This window comes from Bactrocera tryoni, chromosome 5, assembly GCF_016617805.1.
Source record: "Bactrocera tryoni isolate S06 chromosome 5, CSIRO_BtryS06_freeze2, whole genome shotgun sequence".
NCBI lineage: Eukaryota > Metazoa > Arthropoda > Insecta > Diptera > Tephritidae > Bactrocera > Bactrocera tryoni.
The window spans coordinates 44,001,236-44,025,585 of NC_052503.1; the positions used below are offsets into that span (position 1 = coordinate 44,001,236).

General features: G+C 34.8%; 1 protein-coding gene across 6 annotated transcripts in view; it reads left to right on the forward strand.

The window, feature by feature from the left end:
- The first annotated feature begins 22,672 nt into the window (after nucleotides 1-22,672).
- Nucleotides 22,673-24,350, forward strand: part of LOC120776837 (gamma-aminobutyric acid receptor subunit beta) — a 90,972-nt gene continuing 89,294 nt past the window's right edge. For all 6 annotated transcript variants that reach the window (XM_040107859.1, XM_040107862.1, XM_040107858.1 and 3 more), the window contains exon 1: nucleotides 22,673-22,759. The gene's annotated coding sequence lies outside the window, so the exon portion shown is untranslated. The remainder of the gene's footprint in view (nucleotides 22,760-24,350) is intronic.

Consider the following 24,350-nt stretch of genomic DNA (forward strand, 5'->3'; position numbering starts at 1 on the left):
GATATTCTATCGAGCTGATGGAAATATAAATTAAACGTCTGAGTAAATTTGTTTTGGTCATAAGACGCTTTTCTGATCTATATAATCGAATATAAGTGTTTTGTTTTTTTGTGGCTTCCCAAGCGACTTTCTCCTCTTCCTAAAGTGTGATTGTTCCTAACGTTTCGGCTTTATAGATATCCGCGTTGTCGACATTACAACACTTGAAAATCCTTTTCGCACCTTCGTAGGACTTTTTTTTCAAAAATAGTGTTGAGGAATCTTGACAATCGAGTGTAATACTTTCTGCTACCATAAATTCTGCATAGGTGGGCGTGGAAGCCAAAACACAAAAACAAGAAAAAACAAATTACAAACACAAACAAATCGAGTATTTTCTGCAATGAAAGGTATGTGTCCTTTAGCTCTTTCGTTTTTCGGTTTTCCTTCTCCCCCTGGTTTTTTGATGTTCACTACATTTAAGATTGCTCTTATACCGTTAGTTTCTTGTGAATTTTTTATGCTTCACTTGCAAAATTTAAAAGTTACTTTTGTCGATTTTGGCAAATGAACTCGGCGTGAATATGACATTGCTTGGCGTTGCCGTTTTTTCAACTTATCGCCGGCGCTGTGTGATTCGCGTTTATGGAATTTGAAATGAGCACATGCAGGTTTAATGAATTAGGACGACACCAAATTTAATATGAATGCACCACGGAAAACAAAAACAACAATAATGAACACCTGTGGTCACCGAACATTTGGGTGTATGTAAAACGTATTAAAAAAATGCTTTCTCAGCCATCGACGGTGATCAAAAGCAAAGGTCCACTATGGCTGAAGTGATTTGTTATTCCGGCTTCCTTAGTGGGGGAAGTCTAACAAATATAGAAAAAAACCGGGAAAAATATAAACTTTGGTTGTGACGAAACTATAATATTATTCACAAATATATTCCATGTAAGAATTTAATTTCGAGTCTGCTTGTATGTCCGTTATATGCTATAGTGGTCCGATTTGAACAGGACGTAAATCGTTATGAGGACTAGACCCAGTCTAGACTAATTGAAATCAACATGGAAAATCATTATAAATTAAAAAGTATATGGGTGTACGGTTGATGAAAAGATTTCATAAATTCTCGGCAACAAAGAAAATGTGCCCAACTAATTTCTTTAAAGGGCTATACCAGTGAAACCCATGAAAAATTAGCCGATTTTCGTTAATTTTTTAAAAGGAAGTACGCGATCGAATGTTCCGAAGTTATTTGAACAAAATAAGGCATATTTTCAGCTATATTTTAAGATCTTTTTTTTTTTAATATTGAAAATCAAGTAAGAAAGGGCTAAGTTCGGGTGCAACCAAATATTTTATACTCTCAAAGCCTGAGAAATACTTTATAATGTAAAACCTCAACCCCAGGATCGGAAACCAAGCAATTTTATATATACATTCACCATATATGTACATATAACTTATACACTAACCTACATATGTATATATTCAGAATAAGATTTATTAGAAAAATCAAAATCATTATACATAGTCACTTTACAAAATCAGACGAAAAAATCAACTTTAGGCACTGGGGTCCCCATATTCTCTAGCTAGGGTCTTGAACTGTTTTGCTTGGATTTGATTTTGTTTTTAGTGGCATGTATAAAGGCATTAATCGTGCAAAGTTTAATCCCATTATATTAATAGCTTCTTGATTTGTGTACTGGAAAGTAAAATGATCAAGAGGGATTTAAAAAGTGGTGCCACGCCCATCGTCCAATTTTTACCACGGCCCCTATAAAGCCTCGTCATACTATCGCGGTGGCAAATTATATGCTTCTGCCGCATTTAGTTATTGTTTTTTTGCGCTTTTAGTAGTTGTGAACAATACCGTTATTTGGGGAGTGGGCGGGGGTTTTCATCCAATTTCATAAATTTTTACACTATCGGTAGGAACTCTTGTAGTATTCGTGGAGGGCAAATTTAGTTGTTGTATCATTAGTGGCTTAGGAGATATGCACGTTAAACGTATTAGGGGGCGGGGCCACGCCCACTTCCAAAACTTTTTATCCACAAGTGTCCCTTGCTACTGCGATCCTCTGTACCAAATCTTTACATTTTAAGGAAGTGCTTAGTTACGGCACCTTAAATCTTTTTGGTTAATGGTGATTTGTGGGCGTGGTAGTTATCCGATTAAGCCCATCTACGAACTCGAAATATTTTTTTGTACTAAAAAACCTGCACACCAAGTTTCATACAGTAATCTCAATTTATACTCAAGTTACAGCTTGCACGGACGGACGGACAGACGGACGGACAGACAGCCCATCAACCGGATTTCAACCTTTCTCGTCATTCTGATTATTTATATATATATATAACCCTATATTTATCTCGTTTAGGTTTAGGTGATACATACAACCGTTAGGGGAACAAAACTATAATACTCAGTAGCAACTGGTTGTAAGAGTATAATAACGGTGTCTTCGGAAGTGCCAAAAAAATGTTCTGCAACTGCTGACACGATTCTGGCCGAATGAGTAGCTGAAACAATGAAATTCATAAAGCTTATTAAAGTTGAAGATATTTCCTATACAATGACCCACGACTTTGAAAATATCAAAAATTAATAAAATGGCGTAGTTCTGAAAATTTTTTAGGTTAAAAAAATGGTGTTTTTTTTTGGCATTTTTCCACGAATCAAAAAGATCATAGGTTATTGTATGGTAAATGTATTTAAGTACACTAAGTTCCAATTTAAAGTCGATCGGTCAAATTTTTCATTGACTTATGATGTCAGCAATTTTGAAAAATGCCGTTTCGGGAAAAACGTGTTTAAAGTTTCAACCTCCTGCGAAATACCTGCGAGCGGTTGCTTTTTAGAACGCTGCCATTCCAAAACAATTCAAGATACGACTTGCCGATTTTAAAGGATTTTTTTTAAATATAAACTGTCGAAAAAGAAAAACAAATCAATTTTTTGAAAGGTAAAGTTCCTTAAAGTCTTAAATTCTTGAAGGAAACTAACCCGAATTCTTCAACCTTGCAGTGGCTTGTATATTTCATTATAAGAAATATTGATTTTCTTAATTACTTGCCTCTCTTATTAAAAATATTACATTTTCATACATCAGCCCATAGATTGGTATCAGTCTGTAAATAACCTAAAGGAGTTTCAGAAATGAATCTAAAAAATCTAATTAAATATGAAAGTTTTTCTGTATCGAATATAATAATTCGGCATAATAGAGACCTGTAACAGTGTTCGCAATCTTTAAAGCGGATTCCTTGGGCCTCAACCCTTTCAGCAGAGGCATCTCCTAGTGGATCTTTCATAATCATCTACGATCACGAGACGACGCAGAGTTTCTTTCATATTGCGCTTAAATAACGCCAAGTACTACTGGAATGGATTTTTAAGAGATGAGTAAATACAGCACCATCGCGACTACAGCTTTCCCTTTTCTATTATTAAATACAGTGTTTGACCAACTCACGCTGCCTACTGGCTCAGGTATTTTTATAGCTTGAACAGAATATGTTAAGTTTGCCACTCTGTAAACGGTCAGCGTGATGAGGTAAGTCGGCTTTGCCATGCCCTAACGAAATCGATTCCAAATTCTGCACCCATCTTTTTCTCTCCAAGATGCTGATTCTTCGCCAGAATAGCCGATATCAGACCACTATAGCATATAGCTGCCATAAAAACAGAATAATTGGAATAAGGGGCTTTTATGAGACGCTTCTTCCTTTGGCCGAGATATCTACAAGAATTTTCGTTTATTGCCTGAAGTAATGGAGCAATCTCTGAAGAAATTAGTCAGACCATACCACTGTAGCTCGTAGCTGCCATACAAACTGAACGATCGGACTCAAGTGCTTTTGTGAAAAGCTTTTCATTTGACGAGACATATTCATCAAAATTGGCAGGTGTTATTGTCTAAAGCAAAGGGGTAACCTCAAAAAAATCATTCAGATCGAGTCAAACTGTGCTTAAGCTTAATACTTTTGGACTTACCGATCAGATCTGATTTCACTTTTCAAATATAAAATACTCCTTACATTTTATATTTGAAAAGTGAAATCAGATCTGATCGGTAAGTCCAAAAGTACTATGCTTATTTAACAAACTATTTCTGTATTTGCTCTATAGACGAGTGTAGATAATTTTGGAAAATAAAAAATCATAGTAAGTTTTAACCTATCCTAAACGAAAGATAAAGAAGTACATAATATAGCAAAATAGTTTGCGAGTGATCTAAAGTCGGGAAAGGGAAAGGCGTGGTTGATTTTTAAGGGTTCAGAATGGTTTATCTCGATCTCCGGCAGCACTACCAGCCCTAAAGAAAAAGTTGTATCGTAATGTTTTAGATAAAGAAAAGATTTATAAATTTGTTTATAGACCTTTTCACTTAACCCCAAAATTTTTCTGAAAAAATCACCAAGTTTTGGTTTTTTTTTATTTTTATCTTGTACAAAATTGTATTCTTTCATGAAATTTGGTATAAATTTAAGGCAAGAAGGTTATTTGCGTTATTAATGGGTATGTACTGCCAAAATGTGTAGTAAAGTAAAAAATGCATTACTTCTCCTGCCAAGAAAGTTCATTACCTTGGATTTAAGTACATTTACTGATTTGTATTACCTCCATTTAATTTCTAGGTAAAAAAATATATCCTGAAATTTAAGTACTGTTTGTGATATTGCATATTAGTAGCACTTAACTAATTAGTTTTAATTTAATAAAATCGCGAGTTTCTGAGCAGTCGCCGCCGGCCTCCACACTAGTCTACAAGCCTATGTATTATACACAGGATTTGCTTGTACAAATTTTTGTAACAGAGGAAGAGTTAATTCCACATCGTGGTCTAAAAATTCAACTTTTACGATATCTTAAAAGTTAACAGAAGAAGGAAAACCAATATAAAATATAAATTATTCATATTGAAACAAATTTAGCTATAGTTGTATAGCTATATGAATAGTTGATAATATTCGAAAGCAGAAACTTTGTACATAAACATAATATACACATATATACAGTCGTGCACAATCAACAAAAAACTAAATTCAATTTTTAAAGTTGCGTTTTGCTTTTTATCTGACAACATTGTTCATACGTACAGATATTATTATGGTCTCTGTTATTTATCAAATTGATTTTTTTTCCAACCACCCCTTGAATTTTCAGTTTTTTCCCAAAAGAAAGGTTTCAACGTAAACCGTCTCTTTATTTTTATTTTAAGCCGTGCCAAAATTATTTTACATTATTTTCATATTTTCCAATAAATTTTTAAGGGAATTTTTTATCTTTTGCAATAGATTTTTTTCGCCAAAGCCAACAAATCTGCAACCTTGAAAAACTGATTTTCTAATACGAAATTTCCCCTATCTTTTTTGTAAAAACATTATTTTAGTGGTTATACTCAAGTAATATTATGCATCAAATTTACCATATGGACATAGTACACCATGTCGTATGAGCAACATATTTTGTATAAATCACTTGCATGAAGGCTAAGGTTTTATATACTACTAGGTCATCCGGCCACGCGTTGCTGTGGTATAAATTTTATACTATTATTCATGTTATAAACTATTCAATATAGTGAAAATTCTATTTACGAATAAAGGCGTAAAAGTTTTTGTCGGTAGAAGAATCCAAGGGATTGAGATTTTATTTTGAATATGTTCATAGAAATAAATTTGATTGGAAAAAATAACGAATTTAAAGCTGCTTTCTTAATGGTTACCAGCGTTTCTGTCAGTTAATAGAGTTGTCCTCTTAAAAAGGCGTCCATTTAAGAGAGCTTTCACGGAAACCTTTATTTATGAATTGTTTTAACTATCCTTTCTTCTAGGTTGGTTCGATCGTTTAGGTAGATTAGGAGTCCATCGCGGACAAACAACGTGATACGTACTTTTTATATATAAAGATAACTGTGTATAACCTTTAGAAGAATTTTTTATGACAAAATCTCTGCGACCTTTTCTGTAGAGTGGAGACTTTTGCATTAAAATGGTATGATAGATAGTACCGTCAAAATTAACCAAAGCGGTCAATGCACTAGTGAGGCCAGTGCTGGAGTATGGATGGGTAGTCTGGGATCCAATCTATAGTTGTCAAATTGATAAATTGGAGTCAGTACAAAAAAAGTTTAAGAGACACTTAAAATATCGTCACAATATGAGTAAAGACTCAAGAGTTGCAACTGATGCACTAGAATCTAGTAATCCCACACTGGCCAATAGAAGAAAATATCTAACTTTCTGCACCGGAGTTAATATCATTAATGGACATTGGGATGTTCCAGAGTTGGTGGAAATATTTGAGTTCGTTGAGTACAAAGTAAACTTGCGAAAGTCAAAAGTTATTGAAGTACCAATAGTTAGATCGAGATACAACACTCGTGCACCGATCTATAGGATCGCGAATGTAATTAATGAGTATGCTGACCGTAAGAATGTTTTCGACATGTCTGCAGAAAAAATTAAATGTGAGGCTAAACGTTTAATTATTACCTGATATTCTGATAAATAAATAAATTAATAAATAAAGAAGTGATATTGCTTAAGGTTTTCTGATTCTGATCTTAACTAATTCTAACATTTGTTATTTTTTTCTTTTCTTCAAAGTATTGTTATTTTTCGAAAATTTCTCTCTTAATACTCAATATGTAAAAGAAAAAAAAATCTATGTATAATTGCTGAGTGCGTTAATAAATAAACAAATAAATAAATAAATAAATAAGAAATTTTTAATTTTGTATTAGACAGATTGAAATATTGATATGGTATAAAGTTTTTGAATGTGTAAGATAGTCAACCAAAACTCTAGAGTATTGAAGAGGATGGCTCTGTGCGAGCCTTAGTCCATAATAGTAAAACAAGAAGTGCGCAATCGCGGAAATATAAAATTTCGAAACACTTTATTTTCTATAATTTTTATTTGCATTATTCTGATAGTAATCAACCCACTACTTGGGATTTGAAATTTAAAAACTACACCAGCTTACAGTAGGTAATTTTGTGAATGTGATCGCTGTTTCTTGGTTTTTTTGGGTTGCTAAATTCGAAAATGATAGTAAAAATTTGCTAAGACGTAGAATTTGTCAAGAGGTGTAGGTGTCAAACGAACACTATTTACTAAAATAGCAAAAACAGCTGTATGTAATTAGAAATTTTTTACTCAAGTTCGTAATCAGGATACCTCAAATACATCCTTAGCATATCAGTCGCCAATGTTTTATACAAAAATAGGCGTCATAATATAAGCTTTAACTATCATATAATAAATAATAAGATCTCATTGCATCGTTCCATTTTAAATTCCATGACATTTCTTGGTGTTATTCGAGAGAGGTTTTGAGTTATATACAAATATATAAATGATTAGGACGACTAGATTAGTTGAAACTCGGTTGTCTGACTCTCCGTCCGTCAGTCTTTGTAAGCTGTAACTTGAGTAAAAATTGAGATATCGTATTGAAATTTGATACAGGAATTCTTTGGCAAGAGAGCACGGGTTCGTTGATGAGCGTAATTGAAACTTTGCTACGCCGGCAAATGCCATTAAAATAAAACTTATCAAATATCATAACTAAGCTCTAAATTAATATACAAAACTTGAATTTTATAGAGGAGATCACAGTAGTAAGATGAGCTTGTGAATTGAAAAATTTTAAATAGTGAGCGTGGCTCCGCCCTTTAAATGGTTAAAGGTACATCTATCAGGCTAAGTTTTATATAGTATGTTGGGAAAATGGTTACAATCATCCACGTCCACTCCTCAGATAACAGTTATTATGAAAATTATTAAAAGTGCGATAACTCACATGAGCCGGGAAGACAAGGAAGAGCTAAATGAGAGCTTTTGTAAAGATTGACCACTTTGAACCAATATTAGTATGTAATAAGTCATTCCTATCAAACACTGTAAAAATGCTCGAAAATATGAATATGAATGAATGACATCATGACGATACTTTTAAATTCAATTTCAACTTTTATCAATAACTGAAGATGTTCTCTTTGATTCTTGCAAGTCGCACGAATATGCAATGTTTGATTACACCCGAACTTAACCTTTCCTTATTTGTTGATTTTAAATTTCAGCAAAGTATAAAGCCAGCCTCATTACCATTGGTTCTGATATTTGATATGAACGCTCTTGAAAAGTGGACTAATTACGAGTTTTGCAGCCATGCAAATTTCTTTTGTGGATCCCGACCAAGAAGAATGACCCTACTGTGCGAAAATTATAATATCTTCGTAATATTGATAATGTATAATTGAAAAGTTTAGAACCAATTACTTCAGTTCTTGCAAAAGCCGTATTTTTACTCTTCCAATTTAAGATATGTACGTAAAATGAGCAAAGTCGTTCTTCAATCCGAGTTGCTGGAAACTCCGCCGAATCGGCTCTTCACGGTCTTCTTGTACAGTTTCTGCCGGCTGTTATATTGTCTTCAATGCGTGCTGATCGTGTTCTTTTTGGTCGAATAATGAATGCTAGGTCTCAAGATGGGTGATGGTGTTGCGAAAAGTACGCTCATTAGGCCGACAATGTTGAGCATAAGTTGAGCGAAGCCCGTGAAACACATGCTTTACAGAACGTGAATTTTCTTAATAAAGTCGAACGATTTGTAAACGTTGTTCAGACATAAGTCTTTCCTCGATGAAATGATAAATAATACTGAACAGAAATAACATAACAGCTACATATACACGATTCACGCGTGATCAATCAAAAAGGGCAATTGGAAAAAGTATCACTCTTCATATTTATAATAATAAGTATAAGTACTTGAAATTACTAATTTTGGATTGAGAAATACATTATATATATATTTGTATAACATGTGGCTTTAAGACAGCTAAACGTGCGACTGTAGTAAGCATGCGTGATTTCTAACAAAAACTGCTACAGTTCAGCTACTTAAAGAATGTATAAACGAATTAATTTAATTGAAAACGCAATCCAGTAAATTTATTTGGAATTCGCAGCTTTGCGGCTACAATTCACAGTGGAGGACATTGTGTTTGTGCAAACGTGTGCGTGAGCATTTCGCTGTCGTTGCACATTTATGCTTCAATGGCGAATTTAATTGCTGCGGAAAGCAGTTGGCAAGAACATGGTAATCCTGCCACTTTGCAGGTCACCAATGTTGTATATATGTATATATGCTATATATATTTATTAAGAGTACATGGACACATATGAATGTATATCTGCATGTCGGTATGTCCGTGGATGTAAAGTTGAAAATGCATAAAAGCGCAAATATTCATTTGTTGCTGTGGTTGAAGCTCTTTTATGGGCATTTTTGTTGTTTTTTATTCGTGTCGCTAACGGTTTCTCAGCCTTACATTACATCTACACATCTTATTCAAACTGCATATACTCGTACATATACATACATATATTTGTATATTAGGGTGTCCTTATTTCCATGTTGAGTAATTTTTTGAAAAATGTCCTTGAAGTATAAATTTTTACCCTAAAGTTATACATTAAGGGGCATGACGCATGAAAAATTAGGCGATTTTCGTGATTTTTTTTTAAAGAAAGTACTAGATTGAATGTTTCGACATTCTATGGACGTAATAAAGTATATTTTTAGCTATATAAGAAACATTTTTTTTACAAAAATATTGAAAAACTAGCTAACCCCGCAGCCGTTGTCCTGCGTGAAATTATGTGTTTTGAAATGGAAACAAGTTGAAATTATATTGTGTCGAAAATGATTTATTTATGATTTTTCTACTTTTTGTTTAATGTAGCGCAGCTTAATAAAAATAATTTTTTGATTTCTGTTCTGGTACGTAAATATACAGGGAAGAGGGATTTCCAACTCGTCAACACGCCACATATATCTGGCCGTGTGAAAAACATAGCATTTCCCGATTTCCTTGTGTCCTGTTGATTGTCAACGCAAAGGCAATTTTCCCTGGAAATTGAATACGTTTGAACTGAAATGGCTGTCCCTTGTATTCGATAACTGCGTCATAATCAGTCCGGTTCCATTACACAGTTTCGGCGCATGAAGATTGTGAAACATAATAATGACAGATCCAGACACAAATGATGCTGGGGCATACCAATCCTCTTCAAAGAATTTGGAAATTCCCCTGTATAATTCACGACGTCGTCTTCATTGTCAAGACGACCGATCGATTTATATGAGCGCGAACCTCCCGAAATTTGACTTTGAATGTTCAAGTTTAAGTCATTAACATTGGTATTTTTGGCAGCTAAAATTGCGAGTGCACGCATTCACGCGCACGTCAAGCAAGCATTTACGATAATATGGCCAATGTTCGGATAAACATTCGTGATGAGTTCATCTTCCGTTGAAGTGAATTGACAAACGGGAGGTGAAATTGATATCAAACCACTGGAAGTATCAACCGAAATTTGCCCATTTCCAATCCTTAGCGAATACAATGTAAAATATCATCGGCAATGTCATTTTTTCGTATCCCATAATTAACGCGAATTTGAAGGCTGATATGTCGAAATGATCTTCGCGAAAAGTATGCGAATTTCAGTGGCATGCGAAGTAATTATTGGATTGTCTTTTGTCTGTTTCCAGTGATTATCATGTTCCAGCAAATGCAACTGCTGGCATGCTTCTCAAAAAGTTGCGCACACTGTACCATCCACAATACGCAATGACTTAAATGAAGTTGAACCGCGAGACGCACAACAGTCGGAGAACTTTCATGAATTGCAAAAGTAAATATCCTACAAAGCGCTTTATTGCGCTTCATTTGATACTGCTGATCTCATATCGTTTAAGGCCAATAACCGCTATGTTGCTTTCTTTGGTGACGTACTTGCAAACGTATTTGATCGATTTCACCAATCTGCAATATTCAACATTGACATGAGTTTTGAATGTGAATTAGACAAAAGTGGCGAATATGGTACGATCCATGCGTAGTCAACTTCGATGTGTTGTTAACGTCGATATTCACGCCTCTAAATGCTAAATGTGCTGCCATTGTCGTCTGGTGAGCGACGCCGATACAGTGAATATCCATCATTTCCCATTTCCGTTTCCGAAAGAAAAACACATCAGTAGTGTTTCGTGAATTTATTGTCAGACATACAAACCAATGTGGGATTGTAAGGTTCGCAAGGTCCATGAATCATATTGGTTTTCACCACTTCGTATAATTCTGAATCTATCTCTGAAATGATTTCATCAATTTGATCTGGTGTAATCACCATCCGCATCCAAAGAAGAATGTGTGCGTGCGGCAAACCTCTTTTTTGCTACTCAACCGAAAATATTCAGCATCTAACAGCACCATATATACCATAGGTTGCTTCAAGATAATGACCATCAAACATCGCAGCAATTGTTTAATAAGTCGTGCTGTGATATCGTTACGATCGCTAGCTGATTGACCGCGATCCATAATTCCGCACATATGTCATCGCATTTTGGGTGTACTTCTTGCCTTTCCTTGGGCTGCCATATGTTGATGGCAAAAAGAACGCCGACCGATATTACGGCGAGCTCTTCGTGGCTTCGCAACAAATTTCAATCTGCAATTGATCACATTGTGTGAAACACACATAAAGTTTTCACTGAATAATTTTCAATAATTTTTCCTTTGGATAGCTGGAATAAAAAAGCAAGCGACCGCAATTGAACGATTCAAATAATTTAGAAATCAAAATATTGAAAAACAAAACAAACAAAAATTGAAAAAAATGTGTATGGAAAATGTTACTTTTTGGAATTGTCCAATTTTCCGACTTCTCCTCATGAAAAGTATGAGGTATTTGTTTCTAAACCTTTCCCGATCCACAAAAAACAACCTTTAAAAATTTCATCACGATTGGTTCAACCGTTCTCTTAGTGTTACTAACATACAAACATTCATTTTTATATACATATGTACATACATACATACATATGTACATATGTGACGTTTGTATGGGGAAAAGAAAAGGGCTTTTTTTAGGGGTTTTCCGGAAACTATTCGAATTTTTCTCGCCGTAAAAACCATCTCTGAACTTCAACGAACATTTTAGAAAAAGAATTTACCAAATTGGTCCAGACGTTATTGAGTTATGCGCGTAAATACATTTTTGGTATTCATTTTTATTTATATAGATAACAGAGTTATGTGCTGTCTGCGGAAGTGCCGAAAAAAAAGTGCCTCAACTGCTGGCATGATTCCGGTCGATTGAGTAGCTGAAATAAAAAAATTCAAAATGTTTATTAAACTTACATTTTTTAATGCCAAATTGACAATTTTCAACCAATCAAAAACATCGTAGTCTATTGTATAGCAAATGTATTCAACTATATCCAGTTTTAATTTGAAGTCGATCGCTCAATTTCTCGCTGAGTTATAATGTCAGCAATTTTGAAAAATGTCGTTTCGAGAAAAACGCGTTTAAAGTTTCACTTATGTATTCATTCAAAAACTATTTAAGATACGACCTCGCCGATTTCACAGGATATTTTTGAATATATAAACTATCGAAAAAGCAAAAAAAAAAAATTTTTAAAAGTGTCCCACTGGTATAGCCCCTTAAATGATTTGAGTATTCATACGAGTGATTTACTCATTCTGGGTTGCTCGGTTGCTCATGCGACATGGAATACTATAAGAATACATACAGTACATTTGATGTATAACTCTGACTGCGTATAACTTTTAAAGGAATGTTTATATGAAAAAAATCAATAAAATCTTTTTTGTAGAGTGAAAAATTTTGCATAAGAAAATATATAAAAATCCCATATAAAATTTATCGAGAAATTAAAACTATTCAGGTCCAGTTTAAATTGAAAATAAATGGCTTTCTTAGGTAGTATCCTTATTTTTAGGGCAAAAACTGAAACATCAGAGATTGTTTGCCAAGGAACAATGAACTTAGCAAATAACGGACACCCTAATATATATGTATATACCGCTCTAGTAATAGCGCCATTGTCGTTGCCTTTGCTGTTGCCACACTTCCTGCCATTCGTTTCTTTTCATTATTTGCCTTTGTTGCTATTGTTGTAACGTGGACAATTTTTGCTGATTTATGTTAAGTGTAAGAGTTTGAGCGGAGGAAAATGGTTCCCACATGTGTACGCAGTGCACACAATGAAACCACCGTTAGTTAGTTGGTCAGTCGGGCGTGCAGTGAGTTGGTAGGTCAAACAGATGGCTCTGCACTTAGCTCAAACAAACCGAACTGACCTAACGACCGGCTGACCGAGCGTCCACACGAACCAAACAGCCGATTGGCACCGCGGCAGTGGACCAGCAGCAAGGCAGCTTCATCGTCGCTTCCGTTATGCCTTGTCTTCTCTCAGCTCTACCGCCAACTGCCGCTATGGCAGTGGCCATCGTTTGTCGCTGTCATCGGCAGTGTGGCTGCTTTTAATATCCTTTTTCTTCGACTCCTTCGTTTGGCTAGCCACTCTTGATTGTTATCAACCCTTCGCTCGTATAATGGCGCGTATAGTGTTGCACATCGTCACGAAATATAAATATACTCGTATAAGCTCTGTATATAACGAAGCACACTTTTCTTTGGGTTCTAGTGTTGTGCACTCAGTTTTCAGTTGGCTGGTAAACGAGCGGTTCCTTGAGTGCACATAGCAAGTTGTTGTGACCGCTCTCTTTACGTAGACCTGCGCTAACAACAAATAAATAGCGTGTCTGTAGTTTAGTTGAGATAAGATCTTGAGTAGTTGATGAGTGCGATAGATACAATAAAAGTTAACATGAAAGTGCATTTATGGAGAAAAAAGTCCTTGCTATCATATATTTTCAAAATTCAAATTGCTGTTTTTTTGTAGAACAAAGTAACACCGAAAAGAATATAGCGCCAATACAAAAAATATTGATAATCATATTGATACCAATTAATTAAAAGATTTTATGAAAAATTAAAAGTAGAATTTCAATTAGAACATTCCTTCCTAAGCGTTTGTCTTGTTTTTGAATAGCATTAATTCTAAAGCGTTTTTAGATTGATTATTTATTATTTTGGTGCTAATTTCCATTTCGTTATTTACGGTTATCATCATCGTTATCAATATATAATATTTTTATACTTTAATACCATGTTTTAGCTTCGCCTATATAAGCCTAAACAATAAGGAAAAAGTTGAGAAAAGTAGATGATTAGATCACCGTGCATTAGTGGTTATATTCGCGCGTATAATAAATAAAAAATGATGATTTGCAAAAATACATGTACCTTAATAATCGGTGATTCAGTTTTAAAATTTTTGGTTTGCCTTGTTTTCTAGATGATGTACAGGAGGACCTTTGAAAAAAGATCACAGGCGGCAAATTGTCTGCTGTAAATTAACTTAAATTCAAACTAAGTAAAAGATATAATTGTCACATATTATACTATAGGTTTTGAAGGACTAGGCATAAGTTTGATTCTTGACAAAATGGCGGCTTCCCTAAAAAACACGGATTTGATTCTGATCGGTTAGTTTGTATGACAGCTATATGGGATATATATTTCTTTGAAGTATGCAAGATTGCTATAGGTAATAATCCATGCCGTATTTCGTGAAGTAGTTTCGCCAAATGAAAAAGTTGGCCATATAAGCACTTCATTCTTCGTGAAAGTGTACATGATATATTTTACGAATATATGCGTATGTGGAACGTGGTTGTCGCGCGAACTTTCTTTTGAACAAAAAACATCGTGGTGATTATTCGGAGCAGTGTTTGGCACAGTATTCAATCGTAATAAACCCGACTTTTTGCGTCAATATGTGACAGTGAATAAAACATGGCTCCATCATTTTACTTCGAAGTCCAATCGACAGTCACTCAGATGAACGCGCTCTAATGCATCATTAACAGCGAAATCGCCGAAAAACGTTTGAAGAAAAATAAAGTACTGCAACTAGACAATGCAATGTGTCACAAGCCAGTGAAAACGATGGAAAAAATATATGAATTGGAATTCGATTTGATTTCGCGTTAACCGTGTTCTCTAGGTGTGACCCCCAATGACGATTCTCTGTTCTCAGATCTCAAACTAAGTTCATTCGGAAGAAATCTGGTGCAATGAAGAGGTGAATGCTGAAACTGAGGCCTATTTTCAAGCAAATGACAAATCGTACTACAAAAAGGGTATCGAAAAGTTGGAGAGTTGCTTTACTTAAACAGTGTTCTATATCAACCTTGAAGGAAACTATGTTGCTTGAAAAAGGAACGAATTTTGCAAAAAAATAAGTTTTACTTTGTTAGGCCGAGAACTTTTCAATTTCACAAATCCATAAGGTGCATTCCAAAATAAATAGGACTTAAAAAATCAGAACAAATGGTTTCTTTTCGGCAAAAACAATTTATTTTACTCAAAATAGTCTTCTTCTGCTTCAATACGGAAAGTCCAAAAGCATCTCGAACGAGTGTTTTAGCTCGATGGCCGGTATGCCGGTGCAAGCCTTTTGAATGGCCTTTACGTCTGCATAACACTTTATTTTCATGGGCAAATGCATTTTTCCGAAAAGGAAGAAGTCGCACGGTGCCATATCAGGTGAATACGGGGGGTGGTTAATAGTTAAAATGTGATTTTTGGTCAAATAATCGTCTTTCGAATGATGAATTCTGAGTAATTTTTGGTCGTCAGTCAGTTTGTACTGAACAAACCGTACACACATTTTTCGTAAGACAAAATGTTCAGTAAAAATGCGGTAAAAGTTTTACAAATTTTAAAACAAAATTGAATATTGGCTCGTTGTTCGAAGCTCATTTTCGCACCGATATGAAAACATACTGACACTTCAAACGTAATAACTTCACTTCCAATCATGAAATGTCATGAAATTCTCACTTGACAAGCGATAAAGATAGCGAATTCTAACGCATCAGTCGGCATATAGATGACGCCACCAGGGGCGCTAGATTCAAATAGTTTACTTTGGAACGGACCTTGTATATCTAAGAATATTCCTTGAAAATTCAATTTGATCGCTTCAGCGGGAGAAATTCGGGTCATTCAACCAATATTTAGGCGGAAAATCTATTTTTTTTTATTATTTCCATTATTCCTTAACGATTTGCAAATAGGGGATATTTCATTGTCTTTTTGAATATAACAAATATTCTGAAATAGGGAATGGCGTTTAAAAAATTTTCCTCCCTATCTTATGATTGCAGGGCGTCTACCCGCAGGTATTTGTTGCGTTCAAAACATATTCCAGCAAAAATTTGGTTGAAGGTAAAGAGTAAGAAAGGAAACGGTTTCCGAAGCATGCTGGGAATCGATGCGGGTATTTAACTTAGATTGTAAAATTAGGTGCTTGCTAGAAAACTCATCTGTGTAAATTCAAAATTTGAGCAATGAGACGAGAACTTTCTAACAAATGAGAAAAACATGAGTTTAGAAAGGTTTAATTTAAACGTGATTTATAAAGCGTCTAAGCGGTAAAACAAGTTTTAAACTCAGTTTGAATTCAAAAATTTGAAATGGTTGGCAATTCGGTTGTTATCTCAACAACTCAGCTGGTATTTCATATGCCGAACAAAAGTCCAGGAGATAAAATCGCTGACACCAATACAAATAAAGAGTTGTATAGGCAAGCGAGAGAGCACGCTTTTTACGGTAAGGAGACTTACACATATACACACTTATGCAAACACATAACCGAGTATATTGCCGTATGGCATTTGAAATTTTGGCTCCTCTTTACTGCCTACTCTTTGTTGCTATTGTTGTAACGTAGTATATTGTGAGCCGACCAGCATACGACTAGGTACACGAATATGCTCGCCAACCATCGTTATTGCTGCTACGGCAGCAGCTGGACGCACCCTGAATTTTCTTCGTGATGTAAGTTCTGGGGCAGTCGGTCTTTGCATATTCGCTTGTATTACACACTAACGGCTGGTCGTGCGCTCGAATCAAGTGAAGAAAAAAGTTTCATGGAAAAACTTTGGATTTTACTATGAAAATTGATTTTGCAATGCAAAAATATGGAAAATTCTAATTGCAATCAAAGCAACAATATACAAATTAGTTAAATTTTCTACTACGGCAATAAAAAAGTAAAGGAATTTGTGTTAAACTACCCGTTTATATAGCTACATATATGCCTACATATATGCGCTGTGCAAAACCATTGATTTGAAATTTAGTTTAAAAGTGTACTTATGATGAAAACCTGTCGAAAATTTATAATAAAATTGGTGTTATTTTGTGGAAAATGGATTAGTGAGGAGAATTAAAAAAAAAATTGAATACAAGTGACCATTCAATATATATTTTGCGATTCAACAGAAATTTAATAACTGGCGTATCGAACAAAAATTTATGCAAACCCCATATATTAACCCGCAATCGAAGCCTTGGCAGCTTTTGAGAAAAAAATTAATATGTGTTAATGCAAAATTGAAAAAAAAAACAATTGGTGCTTTTCATGGAAATTGGGCGTGTCTTATGCTGCATTGAAATTAAAAATAAGCGTTTTAATATATTTTTTTCAAGAATTTGTTTTAAAAATAGCACTTTAGCGAACTTACTTATACTTGTGTGTGCGTATGTACCAATAAAATTCTATGTATGTGTTCGTATCCAACGGCACACATACTCGTCTATTTTTGCATACGAATTTGTGTACTCCTTGTTGCCTACTCGGCCAGTCAAGCCAGATTTTTGTTGTTGATTTGATTGAAAGCGCATAACAAAGCTTCGATACTATCTTCATGTGTATATATTTATGCATATACATACATACTTTTAGGCACCCAAATGCGTGTATGTATGTGTATAAGTGATAAAGGACAAATTCGACCATATACCGTTGTAAAATGTGAATACGCTGCAGTGCATTGTCGATCGCTTAGGCAAAGCGTTCCAGATTGAGGCTATATGCACACATACATACTTGTACATACCAATACATATGTGTTCATGCATGTAGTACACGTATATGTGTGTGTAGATATTTTCCAAATCACAAAGGCAGCGTACACCTTTGCCAGACAACCATTTTGCACACACAGACAGTCTGCTGCATACGTATCCACAAGCTGTTCGTTTGGCACAAAAAACGCCTTACACTCAACGGGAGCACAAGCAAATCATAGCTCTCCAAATTCACACTCAGCAGGCACTCATTCGGGTCACAGCAGTTGCTTTTCCACTGTCTCCAGCACATTTAGCAAGTGTTTATTTTCTTGCTTATCGCCTTCTCGCCATTCCTTTGTAGTTGTTGTTGTAGTTTTCGGTTGGGTTTTGTTTGCAGATTTATTGTTTTTTGTGTTTTTGTCTACATCGGCGACGACGTTAAATGCTTTCAGAGGTTCATTCAGGTTTATAGACACACGAACGGGCGCGCACTAATACCAGCGCCCATAAAAGGGAAACGTTCGTTAAACTTGTAGGCCGTATTTTATACACTACTGTGCGTGCGTATGTGCGCATTTAAGTATTTGTATTGCTTTGGTTTCCCGTATGTGTATCAAGGAGCGCTTGCTCTTTCACTTGTACGTGTCAGCAAGCAATCGGCTGCCCTAGCTGACGGCCTCTTTGCATTCGGTAGACACAATTTTGCTCCGGCGTGCAATCAAACTCTCAATTGTTTGGAAGCCAGTCAAAGTGAGAAGTAAAGGAGGAATTTTTCGTTTATTGCCTGCTTTATTTTCAACTGCATTGTTTCGTTCTTACTCAACTTGATTTACCAGTAAAGTTTTGTGGTACGCTTTGTAGCGCACAAACCAAGTTCTGTCAGAAATTGAGCTCAAAAGTTGTCAAATTCCTGGCATTAATTTTTTAAATTCTAATTACTTTTTCACTTTTATTCAAAACTTGAATTTTTCTATATTTTTGGTATAAGAACCAGCGTTCGAAAAAATTGTAATAAAAACGCCTTTTGAGTTAGTTTGTTTTTAAAACCGGATAATTGATTTTGTTTTTTTCATCTTGGTTTTATGTAAAGCGGTTTTCCTTTTATGAATTATCAAGACCCTAATTTTTGGAATTGAGAAGCACAGTCCTCTCTCGACAAACAAAAACCAAACTCTATAAGTCACTCATAATTCCCGTCCTGTTATATGGTGCAGAGGCTTGGACGATGTCAACAACGGATGAGTCGACGTTGCGAGTTTTAGAGAGAAAAGTTCTGCGAAAGATTTATGGTCCTTTGCGCGTTAGCCACGGCGAATACCGCATTCGATGGAACGATGAGCTGTACGAAATATACGACGACATCGACATATGTAGTTCAGCGAATTAAAAGACAGCGGCTACGCTGGCTAGGTCATGTTGTCCGGATGGACGAAAACACTCCAGCTCTGAAGGTATTAAACGCAGTACCCGCCGGGGAAGCAGAGGAAGAAGAAGACCTCCACTCCTTTGGAAGGACCGAGTGAAGAAGGACCTGGCTTCGCTTGGAATATCCAATTGGCGCCACGAACTGGCGCGCTGTTGTTAACTCGGCTATAATCGCTTAAGCGGTGTCTACGCCAATTAAGAAGAAGAAGAATTTTTGAATATTGGTTCTCCGTCCTAATTACATAAATCAAGCTTGATATAATGCAGAAGTCAGTAAACACAATGGAAAAAATATATGAATTGGGCTTTGAATTGCTTCCACGTACATCGTACATTCCAGATCTGCTCCCAGCGCCTATTTCCTGCTTTAAATCTCAAAATATGCTCACTGTGAAGACATTTTGGTCTAGTGAAGAGCGGAGCACTGAAACTGAGATCTATCAAAACAAATTCGACGAGAGCGCTGAGGTCGACTGACATAAACAGCTGGTGTAAACACACTGGTTGGCAGATCGCGCTAATTTTTGGCATAATAGTAAAGGACAGTTGCAACAACCAAGAAAAAAAATTTCCTGTCTTCCATGAAAGCCGGAGATGATAGGGAGAAATGAAAAATTACCGATATTTTCTGGATAGGGTGTACTTTGTAGTGAATTCCAAAGACAGGACTTAAAAAAAAGAACAAATGGTTTTTTCGACAAAATCAATTTATTTTACTGAAACGTTTCGGTAAAAGTTTTACCAATTTTGAAACAAATTTCAATGTTGGCTGGAGGCTTATTTTCGCACCGATAACACAAACATACTGACACTTCAAACGTAATAACTTCACTTCCAATCATGAAATGTCATGAAATTCTCACTTGACAAGCGATAAAGATAGCGAATTCTAACGCACCAGTCAACATATAGATGTTGCCACCAGGGGGCGTGGGATTAAAAAAGTCCTGTTAACCTTGGAACGCAGCTTGTATATAGAGTTATGTAAAGACGACGAGTTGAATTTCGAGTGACTATTCCATCGTATGCGATGACTTGTGTCTAAAATGAAATCTATTTCGCCCAGATACATGATACACATTTCTACAATTATTATGGCCTGAAACAAAGCTACATCATTATGACATCGCAGTATATAAAAGCGTTGTTTCCTGCCCCTAAATAAGTATAATGCATATGCCTCATGAGCAATTAAGGCTTTCTGTTTCTCCTCCTACAATGTAAAATCGCGTTAGAATCGCACCTATCTCCCCCTATAACTATGTTGAAAACTACTAAAAGTACCATAACTCTCTAAATAAATACGAGAAGCATTAAATTTCATATTTAAGATCGTTCGTAAAGGCTTAATTGGAGCGGTTCTAAACATTGATCAATGGACATGGCAGCATCTGCCCTCAGGTGAAAAGTGATCTACTAATTTCAATCAAACTTGGTGCCTAACATCACTTTAATATTCGTTTGTTATGTTGTGAAAATTGGTGATATCGGAAAACTGTGCCTGTTATATGTGTATGGGTATCACATTTGGAAGTTTCATCTGATTCTTTCGCCTAACAATAAGCCACCTTACGGATCAGTGAAGTATGCAAATAGAGGCGCGAAGGTATGCCGTCTCGCGTCTTAAAATGATCGGAATTGGACGATAACTTGTCAGTCTCTTTCATAAAAATTATATTAATTTTAGTACTTCTGACTGAAATTTTTCCAAAATTATGGTACAGTCTTTGCGACAGATTTTTCCAATTCATATACAATGCTTCCCGATACTAATGTATTGATGTTTAAAAGTGGGGCAATACTTACCCGAGCCACATCATAACAAGAAAACAATTTTTAAAACCGCCGGTTTGCCTTATACAGGAATTTTATACCTTATATGTAAGATATCTTATAAAAATTAAGCAAACTTAAAAATAATAGGCTATATTATAGTTTATTGCCAAGAATGTTTGCAGTTGAACCTCGAATCACCCTAGCTCCCATATTACATATCGTCATCTGAAATGCAAAATAAAGTAGCATCACTTTTCATAATATGACAAACGAAGGAAAAAAGATATAATTGAAACCACTCATATTGAAACTAAATTTGAGTTGTTGATGATGTGTTGTTTCACATTTTAGATGACGATATAATGATATATATGCCGAACATATCAATTTGTGTACATGCACCTAAAATTGTTTTAAATATTTTGTATTGATTATTTTAGTTATTTTGATTTCTTCTGCTTTGATCCTTGAACGTTGCGAGGGTATAAAATATTCGGTGGCTCTGGAACTTAGCATTTTTTTATTTTTTTGTATTAACATAAATGTTAGCTGGTTTGTCGGGGTACACACGATTTCTCATAGGCAACGCGGGTTTTCTGTTATATGTATAAGCTCGATCGAAAATGTTATACACCATTAAAGTAAAGGGAAAGCATGTTACTTAGACCTGACTGTCGGGGGAACGGAAAGTCCTCATTATTTTCACAAGAGTAAAGACTAAATTAAGTGCAGTACCTGCAAATGCTATTGTTTAATTCTTGAAACAGAAAATTAAAAGCATTTCTGGTCGATACAGCCTTTGGGCGACTTTAATTAATCATTCTTCTTCTTCTTTAATGGCGTAGATACCGCTTACGCGGTTATAGTTGAAAATTAATCATTATAATCATAATTACAATAAGACTTATGCACAAGCTTTACTATTTAACTACTTATATAATATAAGTTAACATCTGTTCCATATAAGTAATATATATATATATATACATATATTTATATGCGCATATATGCAATGAGAATTGCTTAAAGAAGACAGTATATATATGCATACACATGATGATATCAATACAACTATTTGACGCTTTCATGCCGTGCACATCTGTTCGACATAGTAAATAGTTCTTCCAATGCCTCAAAGTATGCTACACTTGATGGTCATGCAACGCTATGATGTTGCCATATTTTCAAATGCTCACTTGCATAATTCACTGCGTCATACCTGTCTTCGTTTCGCCTCTTTAACTTACGAAATCCGTTTTGTGTTAATATATTTGTTTGACACACTAAAGGTGTGCTTGCAAAAGAGATTTACTCACACCTTACAACTGAGTTAACAACAAACACAACAACGCTGAGCAAAACACTGAGCAATTGCAGAGTATTGTAAGAGAGGACAAAAATACTTGTAAATGTGTATGAGAAATTGAGCAAAGAGTATTAAAAGGATATATTAGTAAATGAAACTTTTGCCGCTTACTCAATTTCTCTTGAATAACTGCAGGGCTCTCTTCATCTTCGCCTAAAATACGTGTGAGTACTCACCGTTACCATTGTACTGCCCCAAGTTGTTTTGCACTAGAGTCGATCACACTGGTTGACGATGACGGCGACGACCTCGCCAAGCATATTGTTATAGTGCGCGCTGCTGAGTGTACTACTTGCTGTACGTTACGGTGGAAATCCTGCGCGCAAAAGTATACTTCCAAATTGTGCTGCATTTTTATTAGGGCCTGTGCAAAGGTGGGGGTATTTTTAATACACAACATAAAGATTATATGCAAAAATTTAATATAGGTTTAAAATAATTTAGAAAAAATAAATTGAAAAGTGGTAAAACTGTGGCATATTAAAGTTGCATTTATAAAATAAAAATACAAATTGTTATTTGCTGCTATAAGGCGCGCCCAGATTAATTGGTGTAGAAAACAACAAAAAATCGAGAAAATAAACCGTACTTTCTTGGTATAGCTTTTCAATAGCAAAGATTTTAAATTGTGAAAATAAAATACTACCAATGTGTTGTTGAAAATAAATGTGTGCATAAAATACACGCAAAACCTGAATTTATAAAATAAAATATAATTCGTGGTAATACAAAAAAATGTCGTAAATAAATGTTATTGAAATTAAAGTATTTTGAAGAAAAATAAAGTAAATTTCAAAAAAAAAAAAAGAAAAAATTTTGTTCAAACAAAAAATTACTAACCTGATAAACTGAGTTTGGGTTGTTAAAGCCGAAAGTGAATTTTCCTAACACGAAGGATTCTTTGGGTTGTAGTCAATGATTGGAGGGGTCAAACCTCAACCAAAATGATAAAAAGATAAAAATATTTATACGTGACGAAAAATTTTTGAGCTCAAATTCGTAATCAGGACAACTCAAATTAGTGAAGAGTCATATCCATTGATGATTTTGATGACACATAGCTTAATTTTGATGCCTCGAATGCAGCATGATGGATGATATTTTCTATGCCTTGATGTTTTTTTAGATGCAACCATATTTTTATTGGATTATATTACTTATTTTATGCAATGGTTGGCTAAATAATTGTCATACTAACAACATATTGCTGGTAATAGACTAAAATTTTTGTGATGTGACAGCTCAGTTTTCAATTCTACAAAAAAATTAGAGCGGCAACATGTACAATGTTTTAGTCCCATAGTCCCAGTGTGGTTTTTATAAAACTGAAAAGACATTTAGTATTAGGACATATCATCATTAGTTATTGCAAAAAAAATGGAAGATAAACAGGAACAATTTGTTGGACATGTCACATAAGCTATCCATATATATATGCATTATAATTGGAAAGCTAGCAGAATTTCTGTAGGTACTACGGAAGGGTTTACAAACACAATAACTTTGGTTATATAAAATGCTTTTCAAATACTTCAGTTCCATCCTAACGTTAAGTTTGGAAAGCTAGTCAGACAGTGAGCAAAGAAAAATAGAATACAAAAACTTAATCAAACGAAAATAATTTAATACGAAATCCGTACACAGATTTCTAATACAAATTATTTCCGGAAATTTAAGAAAAATTGTAATTCAAGCCTCTCGAACGCTTTGTTTTCATGTAAAGCAATAGTTTTAATATTGAAAACACCGCCTACTCAGAGGTAAGGTATATACATACATGTAGGTACATGCAAGGAAAAAAAATTATAATATCGACAGTCAGATTTTATATATAATTGCTAAACGCTGAGTATAATTATGATCAACTTTATATTATACTAAAGGTATGGAAATGGAAATTTAGTGATTTTTTCAGTAAAATAACTCTACGAACTAATACTTATATAATAATCAATATGATTTTCT